The following is a 14,665-nucleotide window of genomic DNA, read 5'->3' as shown; positions in this document are numbered from 1 at the left end:
AAATGTGTTCCCCTCCTCTATTTTGCCTTTAGGAGTAACCCAGATAACAGTCTCAGTCTGTGTAACTCAGCCTGTGCTTTCTCCCTCGGGTTAGCTTTTCCTAGGGCTTACCTATTTTTCTTCTCGATCCCTCAGCCTGTGAAAGAGTGACTCCAACCCCCGTATGCTTGTACAGTGGAGCTCATTAGATACCTGATCTGTGCTGAGTGACTCATCACTGATCACACTGCACCGCTGTTGAGTTGGAAGGATGCTTTCTGAGCCTCTGGATAGCGGGGCTGGCTTTTAGGGCTCGCAAGGGAGAATCGCACCTTTCAGTTAAAAGAAACTGAACGTAGCAGGTATGTCTTTTAGTTTGTTTCCTTGCAGAGATGCCTTGAAAATGTAAATTGATACAAATGAATGTAAGCTACCATTAGAGTTAAAAGCAATATTCAGCTGGGTTCTCTTTCTGAAGCAGAAAATGTGGCAGAGAGATATAAGGAGACATACTCATATTTTATGTAAAAATAATCAGTTATACTTGGGGTGTATCTCATAGAATAATCTTAGTGCTTTTCCCTCAAATCCATATGCTGGCCTACATGTAGGAGCGTGAGCATAGTGGACAAAAACTGAGTTGAGACGAAAGGATGTGGCAGGAGAAAAAAAATCCCCATATCTGCTTGTTAACATTTGTAGCCCTCCCAGAGGCTGGGAATGAACTAGCTATATCTCCATTAGGTAGCTGCTGTCCAGCATTTGCACCCATTATTGCAGTAGCAGCTACAACAGGATGGAGTTTCCATCCCTAATTGTGGGAAGAGTGGTGCATTATGTAGGCCTTGGAATATACTCCTGCCTATGCCAGGTGCTCCAGAAGAGGAGAAACCAGTCATCTGGTATAACATTCAGCCACATGTCCTTTGAGTTACTTGTATGCAACAACACTAACAAGTACAGGCCTCAGTCTTGCCACGACTCTGTATGTAGCCTTATTTACTTCATGTGAGTGAAGAGGTCTGGCCCGCACAGAGCAAACGCCAGGATTGAGGTTATCATAGAATCATAGACTATCAGGGTTGGAAGGGACCTCAGGAGATCATCTAGTCCAACCCCCTGCTCAAAGCAGGACCAATCTCCAACTAAATCATCCCAGCCAGGACTTTGTCAAGCCTGACCTTAAAAACCTCAAAGGAAGGAGATTCCACCACCTCCCTAGGTAACGCATTCCAGTGCTTCACCACCCTCCTACTGAAAAAGTTTTTCCTAATATCCAACCTAATCCTCCCCCACTGCAGTTATAGGTTAAAGAACTTTTCCTTGTTAAAGAGACTGCACATAACCTTCTGATTCCACAAAAGCTAAACTCCAGGCAAACTAATTCTAAAATGTCACCCCTTTCTTTTTAATTACAAAGCCAAAGATTGAACTGTACTTAGCAATATGTAAAAATAGAATGTGCTGTTGACAAGATATCATTATCCAATGCCTTGTTACTAATTCATTTGTTTTAAAAGGAATTACTTGGAATAAGTCACTGGTAATTGTATAGCAGGTTACATTTACTTTGCATGAGAGTGTCAAATGGAACTGAGTTCCCCAAATCCTCTTTATGAGTGACTTCCAGACTCTCAGGCACCTATTAGCTGTCCTTATTCAGCAAAATCCTTACAGTTCCATCAATTGAGTCTTATTGTATTGCAATTTTTCTACAATGCCCTGCTATAAAAAATAAATTTGTTGGAACAGTTACAAAGGAAAAACTATTAAGCAGGTCAAAATCTTAAAACATATGAAAGGTATAATAACATCTTACATTTTTAAGTAGCATCCTCCATTTCGTGGATCAAAGTGCTTTACAAATGTAGACTCCCAATGATTTCATAGAATTTGGCTCTTAAACGGATACACAAAATGGGGGAGAGGCAGTGGGGTGGATTCAAGCCTACTATTATGGGTTGGGGTGAGAAAATCCCTGCCAAACCTACCACTTGTAGAACTTCTTCTTGCTCCTACCATGACAGTATAATTCCTTTCCACACCATGTCTGCCAAAGCTCATCTCCCTTTTCAGGAATGTGTGGACACTCTAATCACAGGGTTGAAGCACACTATTGGCACTATATGGAAAATATAATAATAATACTAGAAGGAAGAGTGCCACCTACTGAATCCTCATTACATACAGGCTTGCACATCTGCAATTTTTTTCTCATATAGTATATAATTTCAAATGAACAGTTTCTCAATTTTTCTTTTAAATGCATCATTGGGGTGATTTTTGCACTGAATATTCCCCCTGAAAATATATTAGTCCACTTTCTTTATGTAGACACTGATAATATAAAAACTGTGTTTGTTCTCCTTTCAGGCTATCTTCTTTAAGTGTGTTATTGAGGAAAATACTTTAGACACACAATTGCTGTTCTGCACACAAAGTCTGTTATTGATGGGTTGTAGAGTGTTTATGTAGCAAAAGTACCAGAATTTAAACACTTCTAAAACCTAGCTGGCTTTTGACGTTAATGGTCAAATCAATACTTGTGCAGTTAAAATGATTGGAAGTCAATAATTAGATCAGCTCTCTAAATATCTATAGATTTGGATGTAATAATAATAATAAATAACACCTAGCTCTAATATAGGATTTTTCATCCATGGATGTCAAAATGCTGTACAAAGGAGTTCAGTATTATCTCCATTTTACAGATGGAGAAACTGAGGCATAGAGAAGTGAAGTGACCTGCCCAAGGTCACCCATCAGGCCAGTAGTAGAGTTGGGAATAGAACCCAGATCCCCTGAGTTCAGTGTTCTATCCACTAGGCCCTACTGCCTCTCAAAACAATATCTTCCAGGTGAATAAGGTATATAGCCTACTATAAATTATTATTTATATCACAGCAGTGCCCCGTGGAACCAGTAATGACCAGCATCCAATTGTGCTAGAAACTGTACAAATACAGAACAGACTAATGTGGAACACTGAAACTCATAAATGCCAAAAAATTCAAATAAGGGGGAATAAATCTCTTTGAAATAAATCTCTTTGCAACAAATCTTAAACTTACTTGTTTATTGATTAAAATGACATTCCATTCATCATTTTTCCCCAAGCAGAGCCCAAAGATGTATTCTGTAAAGGGAACCCTATACATTTAATATTTGCAGTGCATATTTCTGTATATAATTGTACAAATAAATATTGTGAGTATGAGTCCCAGGCTACAATGTTATTAAAGGCATTTCTAATGTAGCTGTAAACTAGGTGTGTACTTGTGCTCCATTTGTTTAATATGAACCCAGTCCAGCTTCCATTAAAATCAATGGTGTGTCTCTCCACTGTTTAAATGGGAGTTGGATCAGGCCCTGTTTTCCTGCAGTACCAGGAGAATCGTCTCCTGCTAGTTTTACCTTCTCTTTTTTGATAGCATACTAGCTCAATCTTTTAATGTTTTGATTTTAGCTATGTAATTTTCAAACTATTGCCTATCGTGCAGACCGATATTGTCTCATTGGTTCCTTGTACTTCCCCATCTGCTTATATTCATCTGTTATCTCTTAGACTGTAAGGTTTTGGGGCTGGGGACTGTCTTCTTGTTCACTGTTGGTACAGTGTCTGGCACAATGGGGTTATGATCCATGACTAGGGTTCTTAGGAACTACAGCTCTGATCCTCAAAGGTATTTACGCACCAAACTCCCTTTGATTTCAGTGGACACTAGGAGCCTGAATACATTGAGGTTTTGGGCTTATGGTAATACAAATAGTAAATGATAAAAAGAACTTGTTGGTCTCCAGTTCATTTATTATCACCCGTACACATGCGTATTGCATTTATTTCAGGATTATTTCCCTACTGACTTTTCATTCCTCTTTATTAATACAAGTATAATGTTCATACTAGTTTCTTATTCCATTTCCTATTCATTTTCCTAGTAGATGAAAAGATCGATCTTATGGTTAAGAATTGGACTGAGAATCAAAAGACCTGCATTCAGTTCTACAACAAACTTTACTGTTTGATCATGAGCAAGCCACTAAATCTTTCTTTGTCTCAGATCCCCATCTGTAAAGAAGAGATATTAGTATTACATACTTGGTTTGTTTCTCTAGATGGTAAAAATCTTAGGGTCAGAGACTGCCTTTTACTATATGTTTGTAAAGTGACTAGCACATAAGAACGGCCATACCAGGTCAGACCAAAGGTCCATCTAGCCCAGTATCCTGTCTTCCGACAGTGGTGCCCCAGAGGGAATGAACAGAACAGGTAATCATCAAATGTTTCATCCCTTGTCACCCATTCCCAGCTCCTGGCAAACAGAGGCTAGGGAAGCACAAAGAAGTCCCAATCCCAGTATAGTGTCTCTTGGCACTACCATACTACAGTACCAGTAAAATTGCCTCTTGGTGCTACCATAATACCAATATGGTAACTAATACTAAAAGTTATAATCCTATAGCAATATGAGACTCAGTAGGAGTAACTGAGCAAATGATAATGATAAACCTTGATCACGCTCAATTAAGTCAATTCAGTGCAAGACTCCAGTACAGAATTCTGTGGAAGTTTTGCCTATGCATTAGATCCAATAATAATATCTAGTACTTATGGAGCACCTCCCATTTTTTAAACACAAAGCATTACCTAACTTATCCCCATAGCAACCCTTCAAGGTGGGTAATATTATTTCCTGCATTTTACAGAAGAAGAAAACTGAGTCAGAGAAGTTGTGATTTTTCCCAAGGCCACACAGAAAATAAATCCATGGCAAAGCCAGGATTAGCACTGAGGATTTCCTGGCTTCCAGACCTGTGCTCAGTTCCCCAGGCCATTCTGCCACTTAGTTAACTAATAAAAAAATATGAATTGTATGTCCCCATGAGTTTAACTGTTCTTCCATTTAGTGTATTTTCTCTAGGATTAAGAGTCCGTGGTGCTAACATCACCAACTTTGTTCTCCCCTCCCCACATTATACTAGCAGACTTACAGTAATGTTTCAGGACAGAAAGAGGCTGTGTGGCTTGATGCAATCTTTCCCTGTAGTACTTATACCCTGAAATTTTTTTTTGTCTGCTTCAGAGTGCTCCTCTCACACTTTTGAATGATCACAGCTGTGGTTTCCGGTGCCATCTCCGTTGATCCATTCTACATGTTAATTATCCCCTCCCATTCTCCTGATTGCCATAGAGCCTGGAATTTTCTTTTTTGACCTTGTTAATTTCTCTTCATGTCTCCTATGCCCCTCAGAGTTTTATGTAACCTCCTTTACGGTAACACCCAGAGGGGTTGTGCTACATTCTGAATCTACATAGACAAAGGTAGTTCCCGCCCCCAGAGACTTTACAAGCTAAGAAGGGGTTTATAATCGTGGAAAACATAAAGTTGCTTTTTCCGTCATTCTGTCATTCACGCCCCCTTTGTATCTATTCTAGTTCTTTGTTGTATTTTCAGCAATTTAGTAATATGTCGTGTGAATTAGTATTATTGCACTGTAAGACTACAACAGTGGTCCATTAGACCTTTGCACAGTATTCTTAACAATCTATTCTAATTGGTGCTCTGTTCCTTACTATATACATCCCTATATTTGTTTGCTTCCTATTTCCGTATTGTACTTTGAGTTAATATATGGTATACGCAAAAAGAAAAGGAGTACTTCTGGCACCTTAGAGACTAACCAATTTATTTGAGCATAAGCTTTCATGAGCTACAGCTCACTTCATCGGATGCATACTGTGGAAAATACAGAAGATGTTTTTATACACACAAACCATGAAATAATGGGTGTTTATCACTACAAAAGGTTTTCTCTCCCCCCACCCCACTCTCCTGCTGGTAATAGCTTATGTAAAGTGATCACTCTCCTTAAAATGTGTATGATAATCAAGGTGGGCCATTTCCGCACAAATCCAGGTTTTCTCCCCACCCTCCCCAACAAACCCACTCTCCTGTTGGTAATAGCTTATCTAAAGTGGTCACTCTCCTTACAATGTGTATGATAATCAAGGTGGGCCATTTCCAGCACAAATCCAGGGTTTAACAAGAACGTCTGAGGGGGGGAGGGTAGGAAAAAACAAGGGGAAATAGGCTTAAATAGAGACTGGGAGTGGCTAAGTTATTATGCAAGGTAACCTAAGTTAATTGTTTCCAATTTGCGAATTAATTCAGCAGTCTCTCGCTGGAGTCTGGTTTTGAAGTTTTTCTGTTGTAATATCGCAACTTTCATGTCTGTAATCGCATGACCAGAGAGATTGAAGTGTTCTCTGACTGGTTTATGAATGTTCTAATTCTTGACATCTGATTTGTGTCCATTTATTCTTTAACGTAGAGGCTGTCCAGTTTGACCAATGTACATGGCAGAGGGGCATTGCTGGTACATGATGGCATATATCACATTGGTAGATGTGCAGGTGAACGAGCCTCTGATAGTGTGGCTGATGTTATTAGGCCCTGTGATGATGTCCCCTGAATAGATATGTAGCCACAGTTGGCAACGGGTTTGTTGCAAGGATAGGTTCCTGGGTTAGTGTTTCTGTTGTGTGGTATGTGGTTGCTGGTGAGTATTCGCTTCAGGTTGGGGGGCTGTCTGTAGGCAAGGACTGGCCTGTCTCCCAAGATTTGTGAGAGTGTTGGGTCATCCTTCAGGATAGGTTGTAGATACTTGATAATGCGTTGGAGGGTTTTAGTTGGGTGCTGAAGGTGACGGCTGGTGGCGTTCTGTTATTTTCTTTGTTAGGCCTGTAGTAGGTGACTTCTGGGAACTCTTCTGGCTCTATCAATCTGTTTCTTCACTTCCGCAGATGGGTATTGTAGTTGTAAGAATGCTTGATAGAGATCTTGTAGGTGTTTGCCTCTGTCTGAGGGGTTGGAGCAAATGCGGTTGTATCGCAGAGCTTGGCTGTAGACAATGGATCGTGTGGTGTGGTCAGGGTGAAAGCTGGAGGCATGTAGGTAGGAATAGTGGTCAGTAGGTTTCCGGTATAGGGTGGTGTTTATGTGACCATCGCTTATTAGCACTGTAGTGTCCAGGAAGTGGATCTCTTGTGTGGACTGGACCATCCCACCATCAACCTCAGCCTGGTCCAGTCCACACGACCACACCACACAATCCATTGTCTACAGCCGAGCTCTGCGATACAACCGCATTTACTCTGAAACCTGTCAATATATGGTATATCCTCCTCCCCAGCTTTCATTTGGATACCACTCCCTGGAAGGCTCGCATATACTGGTTATGTATTTGCTTGCATATACTCCATATATTTGCTTTAAAAGAGCTGTGTAGTAACTTGTAACTGCTGGTAATACACTGTTCATAGCCCTTGGAGGGAAAAGATAAGCTCAGGTGCTGGCCGTTAGTGTCCCTGTCTTACGCTGGATATCAGTGTAAGACAGGGAGCTGTGCAGCCTTAAAGCCTCGGTCAAGAGGGAGAGAGATGTGGGTCTCCACTCAAGAGAGCTGACAGCTGGGAGCTGGAAAACTGAAGTGGGTGCCCTCGAGAGCCCAGAGAGAGGGGAACAGGTGCAGTTACCCTGAAATGATGACAATATGGTGGCTGTGTGGATGGGATCTATGACACTTAGGAATTACCAATAAATTACTAACAACAGGAAAATCAAGTATTGTAGAAGGAAAAAGCACAGAGAAAAGTGTATCATTCTTTTGGGGGGAAGAATAGCAAAAAGAGAGACAGGAGTAGGATTTAGGAACCATGGAAGAAACAGGTGTTGAACTTGTATGAGCAGCTAGATTCCCCAGGTGGTGGTACTTCTCTGGAAGCGTTTACAATCTAAGTACTTCACCTTAATCACTCCCCACTGTATTTTAGTTCCTGTAGGAGCTGTGATAACTTCCCCCTGTAGAGTAGAATGCAGTCATACAGAAAACATTCATAACTGCAATACAGTATGGCCCCCAAAGATATTGTGTGGGATTGCAATGTCTGTCACAAAGATGTTATCTGATTTACTGTAATTACTAGAGTTTAGTATAATGCACCCATTGAGTTACGAGGCTACATCCAATGCTGGATAGGAGAAATCTTGATGCCAGGTAGTCTTGGTGTTTGTACAATGTTTCTCTGCTGGCATACAGAAGAGCTATGACTGAGGACAAGAAATGCAGCTTGTCAATGGACGTTGATACCATGAGGATCTGTTTAGTTGTACTCCTTTGGGTAGGGCATAGTCTGGTTAATCCAGATTCCTTTCCCCCCATTAGAGGTTACTTTGATCAATGTCAGAGGTTTATATTGCTCGTGGAGAAGGCAGACCATCTCTTAGCTGGTCTCCCTGGACCTTTCGACTGTGTGATTTCAGATGGGTCTTGCTCATTGATTGGATTCAACTTGGCTTCTGGTAAGGATTTCTGTGGCCTTCAGAATTCGTTGTGCTCGGCTACCTGCTGTTCTGGTCCTTGCCCATCATGCATGCTGTAAGTTAACAGTGATGCTGTGATGACATAATCAGGCATTACTAGTTGCTCACTTAACAAAGGTAAGATAATGATCACTTTTAAACATGCAGAGATCCCTACCATCCTCAGAAAATCTTCTCTTAATGTTGGTGATCTTGCAAGGCTGAAAATACTTCTTCTTGGAGATTATAGTTAGGAAAATGGTGGCTATTCAGTTACACTTATGTTTGGACACCAGTAACATCATGAAAGATTCCAGCCTTCCTCTAAATTTAGATCATGCTTTTAAGGGTCACATGAATATACCATGTAGATTTCAGTTTGGAGTCACCTGGTGCTTTGGTCATTTTCTCAGTCTCTGTCAAATAATCATAGAAATCACAGAACTGGAAGGGACCTGGAGAGGTCATCTAGTCCAGTCCCCTGCACTTTTGGCAGGACTAAGTATTATATAGACCATTCCTGAAAGGTGTTTGTCTAACCTGTTCTTAAAAATCTCCAGTGATGGAGATTCCACAACCTCCCTAGACAATTTATTCCAGTGCTTAACCACCCTGATAGTTAGGAAGTTTTTCCTAATGTCCAACCTTGCTGCAATTTAAGCCCATTGCTTCTTGTCCTATCCTCAAAGGTTAAGAAAAAAAATTTTTCTTCCTCCTCCTTACAACCTTTTACATACTTGAAAACTGTTATCGTGTCCCCTCTCAGTTTTCTCTTTTCCACACTAAAGAAACCCAATTTTTTCAATCTTCCCTCATAAGTCATATTTTCTAGACCTTAAATCATTTTTGTCGCTCTTCTCTGGACTCTCTCCAATTTGTCCACATCCTTCCTGAAATGTGGCGCCCAGAACTGAGGCCTAATGAGTGCAGAGTAGAGTGGAAGAATTACTTCTTGTGTCTTGCTTAGAACACTCCTGCTAATACATCTGTAGCACCGCGAGACTCACCCCTGCAGCGTCTCCTGCTGTCGTCCTGGGAATTAGCTCTTTTTTCAGCCTTGGAGCGCCCTCTGCAGGCCAGTGTCCCACATGACTCAGGCCTCCGTGTCCCTCCCGGACCCCGGTGCCCTTTACCTTGGGTGCTGCCCCCTGGCCGTACACCCGCTCTCCGGGTCTCCCCACCCCGGGGAACCTCCAAACCTCTATCCCCACCTTGCCTCAGTCTATGGCTACTACCAGTCTCGTACGATCTAGCCCCTGTTCACTGGGGCAGACTGCAGTGTACAAGCCATTCATCATAGACAAAGTGGGGGTTGGACCTGCTGCCTTGGCATACCCTGGGCCGCACCTCTGCAATCCTGGTACCCTTCATGGCCTTTCATCAAAGGCCTGCAGCCTGGGGGGTTTCCAGGCTGGAGCTCCCCCCATCTCCTCTAGCCTTCCCCCAGCCCTCCTCCACCCTAGGTACTTTGCTCTGCTCCCAAGCAGCCAGGCCCATCTCTCTATTGCCAGAGGAAGACTGCCTGAGCTCCTGGCTCCCAGCATCTTTATAGCTCCAGCTATGGCCTGATTGGGGCGTGGCCCCAGCTGTGGTTGCCTTCCCAATCAGCCCAGCTTTTCCCCTGTCCCAGCCCTCTCCCAGGGCTGTTTTAAGCCCTTCAGGGCAGGAGCGGGTGACCACCCTGCTACAACATCCCAGAAGGATGTTCACTTTTTTTTGCAACAGTGTTACACTTTTGACTCATATTTAGTTTGTGGTCCACTACGACCCCCAGATCCCTTTCCGCAGTACTCCTTCCTGGGCAGTCATTTCCCATTTTGTATGTTTGCAACTGATTGTTCCTTCATTTTTTGAATTTTAATCCTATCCTTCAAAGCACTTGTAACCCCTCTCAGCTTGGTATAGTCTGCAAACTTTGTAAGAGTACTCTGTATGCCATTATCTATATCATTGATGAAGATATTGAAAGAACTGGACCCAGAACTGATCCCTGTGGGATCCCACTCATTATGCCGTTCCAGCTTGACTGTAAACCACTGATTACGACTCTCTGGGAACGGTTTTCCAACCAGTGTTGCACCCACCTTATAGTAACTCCATCTAGGTTGCATTTTGCTAGTTTGTTTATGAGAAGACAGTATCAAAGGCTTTACTAAAGTCAAGATATACCACCTCCAGTGCTTCCCTCTTATCCACAAGGCTTGTTACCCTGTCAAAGAAAGCTATCAGGTTCGTTTGACAGGATTTGTTTTTGACAAATCCAGGCTGACTGTTACTTATCACCTTATTATCTTCTAATGAATACAGTGAGCCTCTCAGCAGCTTCTGAGATGATAGTGAGTTGTTCTTTGCTGACTAAGGGATGCTGTAAGTGTGGCTGGAACTGACCTGCCCTGGTTCCAGTCATACTCAGAAGACAGCAGTCTGTTAGTGGTGATGGTTAATTGTGTGTCACCACTGACAGGGTTGATATTCCATCCCTCTGGCATCTCTTCTGTCTCCTGTGTTGTTCAGCATACATACAAAGTCACTTGGTGAGATCATTTCTAAATGTAGGGTAGAGTACCATTAGGATCCAATGAAGTGAGCTGTAGCTCATGAAAGATTATGCTCAAATAAATTTCTTAGTCCCTAAGGTGCCACAAGTCCTCCTTTTCTTTTTGCGGATACAGACTAACATGGCTGCTACTCTGAAACCTGTCAATAGGAAACTAGTGGTATAGGGCTATATGTCCCCTTTCCCTTATGCTCTGAAAGTTCAGTCTATGCCCTCAATGATTGCAGCTATCAGTCTGCAAGTCTGGGAACAGAAAAGTTTATCTGCCTCATAGAGGTCATGGGTGGGTAGGCCCACACTTCTTTCATATCCCTGGGTGGGATTTGTTTAGAGAGGTAGTGAGTCAGGCTGAGGGACTCAGTGAGAATATTTTACCTTGCTCTTCTCCAGGAGGCCAGTTTGCGCTGTAATGCAATGTACCAATTTGTGTGTATTGTTTTGTATTTTACAAGATGAACACAGTTCTTTTTCCTGATCTTTGTTGTGCTTATGTTTCCTGAGTATGTGTCTCAGTTTCTGCATTCCGTCAGCCTGTAAACCCGCTGTCTGAGAAGCCAGAATTGAGTCAAGCTGAGATGAAGGTTACTGTATGTGATATAAATATGTGTGATTTGGCAATACAATATTACCCTTTCATTTTCCATAAATGTGTGGGACTTCGAGCATGGAGTCTGGCAGAAAGTATGTAGTGTTCACAACTAACAAATCAGCCTTAAATTTAGACTTAATAATTCATGTGGGTACAAGTAGATGCCTGTAAGCGAGATGAAATGATTTAGTTTAATGACTCTACAACTCATGAACTAGACGACTTTAAGTCTCATGTTTCTAACCACTGAAATTTAAAATAACAGACGCTTCAATATTGGGAAGTCTTATAAATTAAACTCAGTCTTATGGTTGTATGCAGTCAGTATTCTAGAAATATTCCTAGTCTTAGAAATAGTCACTTAGATATTCTCTGTTATAATTATTAGTTTTCCTTTAACAAACCAAAACTACTGGTGAAAAAGTAAAATGCGTTCTATGAAGTTTTAAAATATTCTTAAAATATAACTTAGTGAATTGTCTTACTGAATGTTTTACACATAAGTTATTGGGGTCAATACAGGGATGGAATTGTTTGGCCTGTGTTTTACAGGAGGTCATATTTGGTGCTCTAATGGACCCATTTGGGCTTGAAGTATATGAATCCACTTCCCCTCTTAGATACACACATAAGAGATCAAATTTTCAAGGTTGGAATCTTTCAGTGGAGAACCATGGCAACTTTCAAAAAAAAATAAGTGGGTAGGATGAGTAAAATACAAAGAGGAAAGACAACAAAAGGAAAAAAAAACAAACAAAATCACAAACCACTATAAGGAGTTTTCTGTCAGTTGCATTTCAAGTGAGCATAAAAGCTGAAATACCAGAGTATGGCATGAGCCATCTAACTCTAAAATACTTCAATGACCATAACAGTGTAGCCCTTTGCAATCATCCCTCTTTTCCCTAATATACTTCCTCATCAGCTTAACCCCCAGGTGATTCTGGTCACTTCAAAGCAAAGGAGTTTTCTAACTAGCAAAAGAAGAGAGACTAAAAACATACACACCATTCAACCTGATACATCCCCCAGACATACGGCCACTGACCTGTGTTTCCAGTCCTATACATCTCTGCCACCTTACCTAAGTGGTGGATTGCGCACCCTCACTATAGCAAGCTTTTAATTCTCACTAAATATTACCTGGCAAACTAACTGCATGTCACAGGTAAGACAAAGGTAGAGAGCTAAGTTCCCTCTAAGCTGCGCGGCCGCATAGCAGCCTATTAAGTGCTGCACAAGCACTCAGGGCTGTGGCGGGGAGAGATGCCTCTCCCCCAGTCCTGGACCTGCCGCAGCCGGGAGAGAGGTGCCCCTCCTCTGTCCCCAGCCCAGCCCGGACCTACCGCAGCCAGGAGAGAGGCGCCCCAACCCAGCCCCTCCTGGAACTGCTGCATCTGGGGGAGACGCACCCCTCCCACGGCCCCAACCCAGCCCCAGCCCAGACCTGCCGCAGCTGGGGGAGAGGCACCCTGTCCCCATAGCCCAGGTGCTGCTGCGGGGAGAGAGAGCTTGCGGGAGTCCAAGTCCTCTCTCCCCGACGTAGCCCCAGGGCAGCCTGCACCCAAAACCCCTCATCCCCAGCCCCACCCCAGAGCCTCCACCCCAAATGGAGCCCTCACACCTCTCCCAGCTCCAGCCCAGAGCCCTTCATCCCCAGCCCCACTCCAGAGCCCGCACCCACAGCTGGAGCACTCACCTCCCACACCCCAACCCTCTGCCCCAGTCCTGAGCCCCCTCCACACCCACTCCAAACCCCTCAGTCCCATCCCCACCACATGAATTTTTTATGTGCACCAGTATGGGAGTGATGTGTCACACATCACCTCCATATTGGTGAACATAACAAAACTCATTCCGCACAGGTGTGGTAAAAATTAGAGGGAACACTGGAGAGAGACTTGCTGTTCAGGAGTAAAAATGGTAAGTGCTGTGGGAGATGTGTTATAATGATGACAGGCACAGCACCTCTTATCTATGATGATCCCACAACACTCAGCAGATTTTAATTCTCACTAAATATTACCTGGCAAACTAACTGTGTGTCACAGGTAAGACAAAGGTAGAGAGCTAAATTCCCTCCAAGCTTCTCGGCCGCACAGCAGCCTACTGAGCGCTTTAAAGAGATCACTGAAATTTAGTCACCTCTGGGGAAGGAGGATGGCAGATTTAGAGTGTAAATCAAGATTATGCAAGAGCTCAGGATAGAAAGTGAGAAATATTTGAATGAATGGATACTACGTGAGAAATGCAGGGAGAGCAGAAAGGAATAAGCCTTTAGTCAGGATACAGGGAATAAGGCTCTTGTAAGAAATGCCATTAGGTCAGGACCACAGCTGTATATCTCATCTGAAGGATAGCACCCCTATGAGTATGCTGGCTCCTATAATAATACATTATATTTAACTTTTTTATTATAAAATGCTTCTGATTCATATAGCGCCTTTCCTTGAAGGAAACACTGGGGGTGAATTCCTGCCCATTATTCTCTGGTGACTTGACCAGGATTTTACCCCACCTGTATGGATTTGGGAAGTGTTTTTTTGTTTTGTTTTTTTGCAAGGTTGACAACTTTCTCATTTTTGTTTGTTTTTCATTTTTGGTTTGGTAACGTGTTCAGAAGCATTGAGGTAGATCTCTTCATTTTCCAATCATTCGGGGTGATTCCATTTAGGCTCCTATAATATACAGTATTTAAAAAGGAGACGAATGAGACTCTTACTCTGTTTAAACAGGATTCTTAATTCTTAATTCTGAAATAGCTGTTATAACATAACATCATAAAGTTTCTTGTTGAGTTGTTTTCTATAAAACACAAAGTGGGATTTATACAACTTTTTTTTTCCCTTGAGTGCTTAGGGAAAATTCTTGACACAAAGCCTTTATTGGCAATCACCATCTGTCTTTGTATGGCTGGCAGGTGCTAATTGGCAAAAGTGAAGGGAGTCTGGAAGAAACACATAGCTCAGTATAGCCAGCCCTGTTCAGCTGCAAAAAGAAAGTTCTTTGAACTTTTACTGGCTGTTCATCAAATCAAGCTTTTCAGGGCAACAAATGCTTAGCTTTGTAGCAGTGTTAAGAGTACAATATTTGTAGCTGTGGGGTTGTGACAAAGTGTACTGTCTTAGTTTCCTGATAGTTTTTATCATGAAAGAAATTAATTTAATCAGCGATACA

The 14,665-nt window shown here is 42.3% G+C and overlaps 1 protein-coding gene across 1 annotated transcript in view; it reads left to right on the top strand.

Moving 5' to 3' along the window:
- Positions 1–236: 236 nt before the first annotated feature.
- SEMA3E (semaphorin 3E) overlaps positions 237–14,665 on the top strand; it is a 269,325-nt gene continuing 254,896 nt past the window's right edge. The window contains exon 1 of the mRNA XM_074942565.1: positions 237–341. The gene's annotated coding sequence lies outside the window, so the exon portion shown is untranslated. The remainder of the gene's footprint in view (positions 342–14,665) is intronic.

This window comes from Natator depressus, chromosome 1, assembly GCF_965152275.1.
Source record: "Natator depressus isolate rNatDep1 chromosome 1, rNatDep2.hap1, whole genome shotgun sequence".
NCBI classification, from domain to species: Eukaryota; Metazoa; Chordata; order Testudines; family Cheloniidae; genus Natator; species Natator depressus.
This window is presented reverse-complemented; position numbering and strand designations above follow the sequence as displayed.